General features: G+C 36.5%; 1 protein-coding gene and 1 long non-coding RNA gene across 2 annotated transcripts in view; one reads left to right on the forward strand and one right to left on the reverse strand.

The window, feature by feature from the left end:
- LOC309607158 overlaps nucleotides 1-12,516 on the forward strand; it is a 681,872-nt gene that overhangs the window by 179,982 nt on the left and 489,374 nt on the right. Inside the window, exon 5 of the long non-coding RNA XR_014232286.1 lies at nucleotides 4,303-4,382. This is a non-coding gene — a long non-coding RNA (uncharacterized lncRNA). The remainder of the gene's footprint in view (nucleotides 1-4,302; nucleotides 4,383-12,516) is intronic.
- The window catches only part of LRRN1 (leucine rich repeat neuronal 1), a 218,014-nt gene that overhangs the window by 19,584 nt on the left and 185,914 nt on the right, over nucleotides 1-12,516 (reverse strand). The window contains exon 6 of the transcript XR_014232284.1: nucleotides 3,849-8,633. The gene's annotated coding sequence lies outside the window, so the exon portion shown is untranslated. The remainder of the gene's footprint in view (nucleotides 1-3,848; nucleotides 8,634-12,516) is intronic.

Raw genomic sequence — 12,516 nt, forward strand, 5'->3', positions numbered from 1 at the left:
CATGACAAAGTGACTAAAATGTATTACATCTGTCCTTTGAAGGGTCCAAGGATTACTTAGTCATTTCCTGAAGATGTTTTCTTCTTAAAGAAAATTACATGCTCAAAAAATACAGTTGAAATGAAAATGGAGTATTCAGAATAATGAATGTGTTTGAAGTAGCTGTGATGTTTATGTCCTTGTGAGTAAATGATGGTCCCAAAGGGCATCCTACATAACCATTATTACCAGTGAATATATTGCACATACTTGTCCAGCCAAGCTGCCAATTGTGGCAGAATTATTATTTTTTTCTTTTAGATTCTGATAAATGCTGTTTAATTTCAATAAAAATGAATTTTTGTTCAAGTGACGAAGGGCTATTATCCTGTTTGAGGTTGTTTTAAAGGCTGCAACAGGTTCTTTTGTCAACAGCATAACACCTTGTAATGGTTTAAAATAAGTATTCAGTTTGAACACACATACAAAAAGAAGTCTTTTGAAGGAAGATGGAGGCCAAAGACAGAGAGCAGTGATGAATTCTTAAAGCTGCATTTAGTTCCTTATGTATCTCTTTTCTTTTCTTTTCCCTGCCACATAGATGCATATATATTTTCATGCACGTATACACAGCTTTTAGGAAAATATATCCTATCTAATATTCATTAAGCCATTATCATGTTTATAAAGCACATGTTATGAGAGATATAAGGAGCTTAAAATCTTTAGGGAAGATACTACATATATATGAATTACATATTAATCATTAATTTATTAATTTAACAGGTGTTAATAGAGCAGCTACTATGCCAGGCACTATGCTCATGGTGGGAATACATGGTGAACTAATATGTGGTCACTAGACTCATGCAACTTAAAGTTTAGTGGGGGAGACATTTCCAAATTAATTGTTCCTATAAACAGATGTGTAACTAGAGCTGACATAACTGCCCTGAAAGAAAAGAACATGGTTTCATGAGTATGTATAACAAAGGAACCAGTCCAAGATAACAGAAGTGGTCAGGGAATGAAAAGACTTTGGAGCTGAAATTGAAGGATTTCCACAAGGTAAAATGTGGTGAGTATATTAAGGAAGATACTAATAAAACGTGATCAAGGGGTAGGAAAAATGAGGTTTGGGTTGGGAAAGTCAGAGAGACTTTGGTAGAAGGTAGTGGCTGAGTCTTGAAGAATGAGTTGTGAGCTACGTAGGTTAGGGGACCTTTAGAATCTCTGGCATATCAGGTAATAAAAAAATCGATTATTCTTCCTTTGTTCTGCAAAGGAAGCTTTTCATCCAGTGAGTTATTTATTTATTTGTAAAACCCTGCAGTTCCAGGTATAGGATAGGCTTTATTGCTAGAGAGGCACTGGGGGATAGACAAAGAAGAATAAAAGTTCACATTCTGAGACAGATTCAAGAACAAGAACAATGTCCTGTATTTTTCCTGTATCATCCAAGTGTTTTCTACTTACTTACTACATATTATTCTACTAGACCAACTAGCTTCTCTTATTTCTCAAGTGACATTCTTCATCTTGTCTTCTAGACAAGAGGTTCTATAAGGCACAGTTAAAATTCTGGAATGTTGCCAACACTTGTGATTTATGTCCTAAGTAATTGATTACTAATCACAATGAAAGTATTAAATTTTAGGAAAAATTACTTTACAAAATAGAACAGATTCAGGGTTACCCATGTGGAAATAGTGTTCATCCTCTTGAAATCCTAGCTCCTAATGCTTTCTTGAGTAGGAGCAAAAGGGTGTTGTTTCAGGACACAAGAGAATTACACATATACATGTAGTTCATTTTTTTAGTGCCAAAGTTTGTAATGTTGGACATGGCTGTGGAACTGTCTGACAGGTGTGAATGTCATCTGTCACATGTGCCTGGTTGAGAGTCATTGGTAAACCATGAGCTCCTTAAGAGCATAGTGCATGACTTAATTACTTCTTCTTCCCACAGAGACAGATGTTATGTTCATTTGTTCATTCACTCACTCATTCATTCAGCAAATGAGTTTCGTGGTTTTTGCTCCTCACATCTATCTATTTAGCATTAAAGAGCTTGTAGGCATTAAGGCAGCTGGAGAATCTGACTAGGACAGCCAATTTGAAGACTCTGCTTGTCAAATTCTCTTCAGTAAGGAAGGAGTTATGTGCAGTAAAGGCAGAAATCAATTTCTGTGTGTCAGGCTCCATCATAGGTGCTGAGGACTCAACCATGAGAGAAGCATACAAAATAATACCTGTCTTCATGGAACCTACACTTTAGTTGGGGAGATAGAAGTAAATAAAATGAATAAATGAAAATTTTAATGTGCTAGTGATAAATATCATAGAAAAAAAATAGAGAACAACGAGAGGAGAGGGAAGTAATAGGGAAGTGGTAATGTTGGTGGGGCTGGCAATTTTAGATGGATGTCCCTGGAAGCCCTCACTGAGAAGGTGATATTTGCATGAAGACCTGAAGGAGATAAAGACAGATAATCGTTATTCACAAAGCATTATGAATGAAGTGAATAAAGTGAGTGAATAAAGATTGTCTCAGTGTTAAGTGAGGTTTACCTGGTGGCTCAAGTGGGGAAAGGAATTCAGAATATTATTTTTGCCTATTTCCTGAGGTGAAATGTCAAGTTCATGGCATCATAAAGAGCAGACTGGCCCTGTTTGAGTATGGAAGTGAAAGGAATAGATGGAAAGAAGGAATGGCATGGCAGTGGCTGGAAGAAGGAAATGGTGGAAATAAATCACAGGTGTGCAGAAAGAATGCACACTTAGTACTGAGTTCAGATGCTGCCTCTAACCCCATCTTCTCACAGGAATCAAACTATGTCTCCCTGCCTTATTAGTCCTTCATTTGTCGTCCTTTCCCCCGCTTAGACCATGCTTCTGCTTAGGAAGATTTGTATTAGACCTTCTTAGAATCAAATAGGCGTATACATTTTTTTTTTTCCTAATCAAACTCTCGATCATTAATTTCCCTTCAAAAACTTTTTCAGGCTGTTAACAAAAATAAATTATCAGTAATTGCTAGTAACGGCTGATTTGTCTGGGATTATCACTGAAGTATAAAATGCAATTTAGAATCTCATTATGATTATTATTCCATTTCATTCACTAAATGTGGTGACCTTCTAATTTAGAAATTTTAAGATGCTTATTAGATAAATGTTAAAATGGTGCTTATATAATTGTAATGATCTTTTTCTAGTTTCTTTTCCATTTGCTTATATACTATTTTGTTTTATTGCCACTGGGGGATGGAGTTGGGAGGTAATCCATTTCTCTCACTGTCTCTTATGAAGCCAGACATTAAAGAGTCTCCCAAAACTGTGAAACAGTGCCACTCTTCTCATTATTTTAGTTTTTGGAAAAATGTAATTTTTTTCACAAAATATTTTATTTACGTTAACATGTAATAATAGGTTTATGATTCTTATTTTTAAATGAGTTCATAAAGTTTAAAGTGTTTCTCAATTTAAATTTCTAATATAGTAAATATCAACAGATATAATTCTGAATAAAAGTTCTTTGGGCTCCTCAGTAATTTTTCAGTTCTCAGACCAAAAAGTTTGAGAACTGTTGATTAGAGGTCAATAGCATAGACGCTGAAATCAGACTGATTGCCTGTCACTGAACACCAGGTGACCCTAAGCAAGTTAAGTCCTGGTGCAGTGCCAGTTACTTCACCTGTAAAATGAGAATGATGATATTACCTATCTCATAGGGCTATTTTGAGGTATAACAGAAGGAAGGTATGTGAAAAGCAATGCCTGGCAAGTATTAAGCGTTCAGTAATTGGTAAGTATTGTAATTTGCCCAGCTCTGTGAGATCTGGAAGCTGAGGGAAATCAGACTAAGTACCTTGCTTGAAGTCACACAGAGTCTGTGTGGGAATTTGTCTTCTGAGTCTCACTACTCCACACTGCATCTCCAATACTTCATCAGCTATTGGCTCCAAAGTTGCTCAGAGCAGTAGAATTATCACATTTTGTTTTACCTTTGGAAATTAAGAAGAAAAGATCTTTTCTGTTAGATGTTTTGATCATAATCCTTCTACTTAATTATAACTGTATAACATTTACAGTTCTCTAACCACTTTCAATCCAATTCTCTTCAGCCACACAAGGTAGGCAGAGCAGGTGAATTTGTCTCCATTTAATAGATGAGGAATTCTGGGGCTCAGGGAAGGTTAAATGACTTTCCCAACACTTTCTGACAGATCAGGTATTGGACCCCAGGCTTTATAACTCCCCTGTGTTATATTATGTAGCTGTTCAGCATTGTAAATATCGTCTAATCTAACTTAATTTCACAGAGGAAAATTAGTCCCGGAGAGGTAAAGTGACTTTCCAAGGGTACGAAGTTCCCAAATAAGGTGCAGAAGAAGCCGAAATAGTAAGTGTGGTTTCCAGGTTCTTGTGTTTCTTTGTTTTAGGTTTTAGTTTACCTAAATTTAATAATGGTAATTCCATTTTCCTCTGATTCTGGGTTGTATAAACACTGTGGGGCTTATTGGTTTAGTGTTTTAAATACATATCATAACTGGGGTGATGCATATTTTGCCTCATCAGCTAGGTTGTTTAATGCCCCTTATTCTTGTGTTCTCTGTGTTTAAAATCTCAGCCTCATTTTGCTGTGGATCTTGTTGGAGGCGGTCGGCATTAACTTGCACCAAGGGATACATTGACTGCTTCCCAGATTGAGCTTTATTTCAGACATTTGCAAATTTCAATTTTATACACTTTTTGTGTTTGACTGGTGGTCTATGTATTTGTTTGTTGGTTTTCTGGGAGAAGGAGGAGGGAAAGAATTATGAATTCCAATGTCAAATCATTGGGACATCATCTATTTTTGTAGGAGGAATGTCTAGTGTAACATCAAAATAATAATATTTCTGTCCCTTTTTGGGCCTTGTATCAAAACAGCTTCATGTCTCATATTTGTAGTTCTTTAGTTAAAAAGAAATTTAAAAGACAAAGGAGAACAAAGAACATCAAGTCTCCTTAGCATTATTGTTTTTTCCATGTACTGCCATATGACATCAGTCTTGTCTACAGTGGTTTTAGAGAAGTATAAGAAACATGGACGTGATTGAGTGTCTGAAAGAATGAACTTTGTTTCACTTATAGTTTTCGACTTTATAATGGTGTAGTCCTTCAAACAGGACTATTCACAACTTAACAAGACACATGAGGCTCTCTTACAGGCTAATAATTTGATGCTTGTTTGAGTAGATGTACTTAAGTGTTTGTTCATTTAGAGGTGAGTTTAAGCACTATATGAAATAAAGTAGAGAAAAATCACTACTGGTAGCAGCCCCCCACCTCATCTCTATTGTCTAATCTCTAGCCCCCAAGTATATATTTTAAACTTAGCAAAGTCAAAGCCCTCAGCTTCTCACATCTACCTTTGTTTGAAGGCAACCATTTTTTTTCTATTTTCTATTTTACTGACAAAGTATATAGAGTTGCATAAATTTCTCTCATCTTCAACAATAAACAATAGCAACAACTACAGCATATTGATCCTATGTCACTCTTCATTGACCATCCCCCATTACTCTGCTCCCTTTTTAGCAGAACTCTTCAAAAAAGTTGTCTGTTCTCACTGTCTCTAGTTATCTTCCCATTCTCTTGAGTTCACTTCATTCAGATTTGGAATGTAGTTATTTTGGATGCGCCTTTGTAGGGTCTCACAGAACATCCAAAGCAGTTTAGTAAGTAATTGTTTCCAGCCATATATATTTTTTCCCTAATTGGAGTTCTGGTAAACACATGTTCTTCATCTTATTACATTTATAATAATTTAGTGCCACAAAGACTATATTTCAGCTTCCCCTATATGATATTGCTTGGATTACCCAAGTGGCTGGCCCACCTCTAATATGTTTCTGAATCTATCGTACAGCAATAGATCTTCTGTATTAAAATGCGTATGGTAGATAGGCAGTGTCTATTTCTTGAATGAATGAATCAAGATACACAATATAAAACTTGTATTTCATTCACTTGTAGTCACTTGAAAATTCAAGATGGTCTTTTTGACACCTTCCTGTTAGGTTAAAATCCAGGAAAGATGTGGGATTGGTGTTTCTGGAGGAAAAAAGTCCTCTTGTCATCTTTAAACAAGATAACCACACACTATGTTTTTCCAAAATATAGAGATCATAACTATAATCCTTTGTTTTTGCAAGGTATGAAAAATGTTAACAAACATTATTTACCAATCTCTAAAATAACCTTGTAAAGTAGTAAGTGCAAGGTGATAACATTCTCAATTTAGAGAGTAATGTTGCTAATTGAACTCAAAAGAGGCTCCGTGAATCAAAGGTTGCACATTATGCTGTGTGCCGAAGTAGGGAAGAAACTTATGTCTTCTGTTTCTCAGTCCTGTGTTCTGTCTGCTTCATGACGTTACCTTGTTTTTGGAAAAGGTTTAGTTCTAACCAGTCAAGCAATATAAGCGTAGACTGTTATAGGGTTCTGGGATGGGAGAGTTGCGTTGTATGCAGATTCTCTACAGCGGGGGTGAGTTATTTCCTCTGAGAAGACATCATTCCATTGGCTGCTATGACCGACCAGTGAGTAGACAATTGCTCACAGGCAGGTCAGAACCATGAGCTGGTTCTCATTAGCTGATTTTTTCTCTTTGGCAAATTACAGCATTTCCTGAAACATCTGCTCCTGTGTAGCCTCTTCTGTAGTCATTCCATTGGAACTGCTGGAATGACTACAGAAAAGAAAAGAGCCTTGCCTTTTGTGCCACTTGCATATTCCTGGACTTTACTGAGAGGATAATTAGGAGCAAGTAGTGGGGAATTGTGAATTTGCTCATGCTCATGGAGGAGGTGCCTCTCTTCCTTTAATGATGTCCCAAGGAGGTAACGTGGGGACCAGGCACCCAACAAACTTACTATTATTCTACCAAATAATATCCATTTAAAAAGTACCATTTCCTCCATGAAGTGCTTTTTCTTTTTTGAAATAGCAGTATTGTTTTTTGTAAAAATGATTCATACTTACCAGAAAAATCCAAACAAGGTATAAAGTACTAAGAAGAAGAAGGCAAAAATCAACCCAACTCAGAGAAAACAAGTTAACATTATGGTGAACATCCCACAAAATTCATTTCTAATCTCTTTCCTTTTGGGATGTCTGTGTGGCCAAAGATGATGTCATACTTGTTTCTGGTGTATATTTATATGTCTTATCTTTCCCATAGATTATAAACTCTCTTTAAATAGAGAGATGGAGATGGTGCCTCATATATTTCTGGGCAGTGTCTAACAAGGTATTGCATATTTGGTAGGTTTTAAAGACTACTTTGTAAAATATAGAAGTCAGAGATTTAAGTTCTACTTTAAGACCCTAATTTTGGGTAGTCTGTGCTCTCCTTGGAACAGATTGCAAATGGAAGATAGTGATAGCAGAAGACTGAGGAAATTAGATGAAGTCATGAGGCATGTAGATTTTTCTTTGTGTCTCCTGGGTGTTTCACAGTCACAGTGGGGGGCAGTCCACAGATGCCCTGGTGATAAGCTCTGGTCTGCTGATGCATCCTCATAAGCCTAAATGAAACTTCTCACTGTGGGCACTGAGCAGTGACAATCAGCATTTGGGGTTTGATTGCTGAACTTCAGTGCGTTCAGTTTCCAGTGATTTTTAGTAGTGTGTGTCTTGGCAAAAGGACAGAGTGTTAACTCAAATGTCATGTTTAAAGGGTAGGCGGCCTGTCTGCGAGGTTCTAATTGTGTAGCCACCAACAAAGTTTGAATTATAATTTTAATAACAAGTCAGTTTGCAATCTCTTAATCAAAAGTGATGTGTTCGAACAAAGCCGCATCCCAGCAGATGGCCCCAGATTTCAGCCTTTTCATCATTCATTTTTCTCTAGTGAAATCATACCCATTCTCCCTCCATTCTCCCTAAGCAGAATATAATCTTCTTCTCTTTTGAACCTCTACTTATTAATAGTTCATAGAGATATTGCACAATTAATATGAGAAATTGAGTTGGTTATTAAATAGTATCTGCAATTAAAAAATAGGCATTGTATACTAATCTCTCTCACTCCACATCAGCAATCCTTGCCTCAGACCTTTGGATGTTGCCAGAGTCAATCTGTTGGAAAATTTTAATTTTAATTTAATTCTATTAATTTTTATTATTTAAAAAATTTTGACTTTTTATTTTAAAATGATTTCAGACATAAAAAATTGCAAAAATAATGCAAAGAATTCCCATATATTTTTACCAGGTTCCCCAAATGTTCATATTTTTCCATATTTGCTTTATCATTATCTATCTGTATACAATTTTTCTACTTAACTTGTTGCAGGCATCATCCTTAGGAGAATTTTAGACAAAGACAAAAACGTATTCTTACACTTAGAGTCATTTTGTTGAAGGCTTTTTCTATGGGTTCAATAAATAATATTTTAAAAATAACAAAATACTACTAACACTATTAGCAGTTAATATTCATTGAGTAAATGCTGTGGGCCAGGTATTGTATCAATCAGGGTTCCACCTCAGGTTTCCTGAGGTTTAGGAAAGTTGGGTTCTGCTCCTGGCTCTGTAGCATCCTACCTTGGTCTGCTCAACTTTAGGCAAGTAACACAGCTCTTTTCTGAACTTGTTTCTTTATCTGCAAAATAAGAGGAAATAAATAAATTGATTACTGAAGTCATCAATCCAAGAGGCTTGCACTCACCATTGTCTTGAAATATGTGCAATCACTGGGCTAAGCACTTAATGTGCATTACCTCACTGAGTCCTCACAACTCCTATGAGGTTAGTCATTATCATTCCCATTATACAGATGAGCAAACTGAGGTAAGACAATTTAATAACTTGCTCAAGGTTAGAAAATGGAAGAGTCTGGATTTGAACCCAAATAATTAGCCTTTTGAGTCCAAATTCTTAACCTCTGTGTTATACTTCTCTGAAATACATTGGGAAGGTCTTAGTTAAATCTGAATATGTGATTCCTGGTTTACAAAACCAGTACTCTAATAATCCTTGAGCTGGGAAGACTTTAAAACATGTATACAAACCGTCAAGTACAAATATGTGTTTTATGACATATATATGCTTGTTCCTAAGTCTATATTTTTTCTTTCTTTTCATACCATTGTTTGTGTGTTTATTAGAATTTAATGCCTATCAGAAAATTAATAAAAACCTGGATTTTGCCCAGTGGTTTCAATTCAGTGTTGGATTTTGAAGCAGGGCATCCAGCTGTGCTGGACTCAACTGAAAAAAAAAAAGGGTTGGTTAAAGTAATATCATAGGTCCATTTATTTGTTAAATATACCTCAATAAAAATAATTTTTAAAAAAGTATTAGAATATGTCCAGAAAGTCTGAATTTAGGGAGAGAGTTGGAGAGAGATAATCTGGGAAGTGCACCACAACACCACCTTGGCTGAGACTCAAGAGGAAGTGAAAAGCTGCTGATATGATCGTTGTGGGTCATAGCCTGTTAGACCCCCTGAGGCATGCTGAAGACATAATTGTGTAATCTTTTGGTGTCCAGCTGTGGCCTTCATTACTAAAAACCTGAATTTTCAGAACAAAGCAAATGGAACATATATTCTGTGAAAAGAACACCTTAGTGGTTAGTTAATACCAAAGTTGTCAAAACTGGAAAGAAAGAATTGCTGTTTGTAATATCCATTGAATTATGGGAAAAGTGTCCTCACCCCCTGGAAACACAGGACCACCTGGGTGTGACTGCTCTGTGGAGATCAATTAGATTCTAATTCCTGTATTTTGTAAATAAGGAAGCTGAAGTCCAGAGAGCAGTGATGTGCCCAGGGTTGCGTGTGGCTCGTGAGCCGAGTCAGGGCAAGAACCCGGTGTTCTTTGAGGGCCTCCACTTTTGAGGAAGACAACACATGTGATTTGGAGAATGTCCCAGATTGTTACAGCTGCAGTTTCTCCATCTGTATGTTTAAAGAGTTGGGACTAGATCAGAAATGACGTATGCCTGGCACTGCTGCTGCCTGTCTCCTCTAGGAACCATGCCAGACACAACAAATGGCTTATGGCCAATATGTAATAATAATATGCTGAGTATTTAGGGTATGTTAGATGCTCCAGCAATCATGTTACGTGTATTATTTTGTTAAATTCTCACAACCAACCTGTGAGGTAGATTTTATTATCCTCATGTTACAAATAAGTGAATTGATGGTTAGAGAGATTTAATAACTTGGTCATTGTTGCCCCATCAGAGAGCAGTGAAGCAAGACTTGGATTTTTGGAAATCTAACCCGAAAACCCATATTCTTAAGTGCTCTGCTATATTGCCAGGATAGCATATGAGCCTCTGCTGCTCCCTCTCTATACCCATCACTTATCAGATATGTACTCTATCCCGATATGCTCCAAAGTGGCCTCAAAATCCTTGTCATCAAGTTGCTCCACGCATCTACTACCAACTGATCAGATCAGAGTGGGCATGTGAGATAAACCTTTCTATTATCCCTGGATTAGATGATCTCTAAGGACTCTTCTGGCTCCAAAATTCTAGTATGTGATTTTAAGGATTAAAGGAAGGTATTAAATAATAATATTTACAAAAACCGGAATATAAGATATTTTGACTGGCTGAGCTGATGTCCTGAATGTTCTTATTTCTTGAACTGAGCTTGAACCCTTTGGTTAGAGTAGGAAGGACTGAAACAGGTGAAATTGTTCATCAGGTACTTTATGAGGCAGCTCAAATAGAACTGCTCTAGAGTCCAGATGACAAAGAATGTCAAATGGTAGAAGGCCTGAGACTGCAAGACCCCCACGCCACCAAGAGCATCCAGATGCAGCATCTTTTACAAAATATTGCCATGTTTGTGGTGGACACCTTCTGCAGAGACTCCTTCAAGAGATTATAGTAGTACAAACTCTATATCTATCCTGCCTTGATTCAACTGCTGGCTCTGCTATTGATTAGCTGATGACTATGGGCCAGTTATTTAACTCTTCTGTGTTCCAGTTTCCTCACATATAGAAATGGCATAATCACAGTACCTACCACATAGGGTTGTTGTATGGATTACATGAGTTGATATACACAGATCACTTAAAACAGCACCATAGAATAATAAGCACCGTAGAAATATTGATCAGTTTATTGCATTATATATTTTTCAAAGGTTTCTACGCTAATGTAGTTAAAAAGAGCTCTAAATTGTGGACCACTTCTGTAACTAATGAGATATGAATCTGATTACCTCGTTTATTAAGTTGACTTTTGTTATGTTGTTTCATACATGGAGATGGAATGGTGGGTTCACAGGGAGTTGATAGTTCACAGAGAGTTTAGCAAGCTTGGCCTGTTCTTTACCATCATGCACACCACCCAGTATTTTCTTTGCCTGGATTGCCACTCCCCTTCTATCTGCATGGTTTGGTTTTGGGGGATGTCCATAGATTTAACATGTGTACCTGCTTAGATTGCTCCTTGGAGCACTGCTTTGAGAAGGATTGTGATGTCATGTATGGGCTCAATGAGAGTGCCGTATGTGATAACATTTGCCTTAAATGTATGAAAGGGGAAAGCTGCATGCTTGCTGTCAGGGTTGGCTACATAATTTGTGAGACCCAGTGCAAAATTAAAATGTGGACACCCGTGTTCAAAAGCAGAAAAAAAAGTGTCATTACACGTGGTAAAATATAAAGCTTTTTCCTTTCCTCCATGGTTTCTCTCTCTCTCTCTCTTGATTTGTCCTGGTATTTTTATTTGCTATTTAATATTGTTCTAAATTTTTTAAAAATTAAAAATTTAAATTATTAGCAGGAATTTTACCATTCATGTAATATTGTTCAATGTGAGTTTTAAATGTAAATATAAGGCATTTAGCTTGTATGCAGAATCACCAAAATTACTCAATTTGTTTTTCATAGCTTGTACATATATATTTTATTCTTATCAGAACTGTGAAAATGCTGCACAAAGCTAAATCAGTTGTTATTTCTTCAGTTCTTGATAAGCACATGTTCTACTGACACTCTCTACCTTAGACTTACTGATGAATAAGAAAGGACTAGAAGGAAAAGAAACTATGCTTAGCTCTCTGTCTTTCCCTTTTCTTCTGTGTCCTCATTTTCAGTATGAGTGGTTGGCTAATACAGGGAAGTAACCAAATGGGAAAGATATGATAGGGTTCATTGGTTGTTCGTGTTTCTCAGAATGCTACCGTCTTTTTTGTGTTCAAAGCAAGTTTTTGTTCAAATGAAAATTGTGGCCTCTTGGGGTTATCTGCTTATTCAGTTGTAGTCATAACATACTTACCTTGTACTTGCTTTGAGTCTCTCTGAACTCCCACACGTTGTAGGTCTACTGCAATTCTTTGCTCATAAGGCATCGTGAACACAATATGCAAATAGAGTGGCAAGAAATGGAGGTGGACACTTAACATTGCATATTACGTGTATTTCTTCTGTTCATGCACATGCTTCATTGTCCCAGCACACTTCACTTAAAAACACAACTTCAAAGATAAAATTATTAATAATTTCAAGACAGCA

This window comes from Balaenoptera borealis (assembly GCF_965194805.1).
Source record: "Balaenoptera borealis genome assembly, chromosome: 12".
NCBI classification, from domain to species: Eukaryota; Metazoa; Chordata; class Mammalia; order Artiodactyla; family Balaenopteridae; genus Balaenoptera; species Balaenoptera borealis.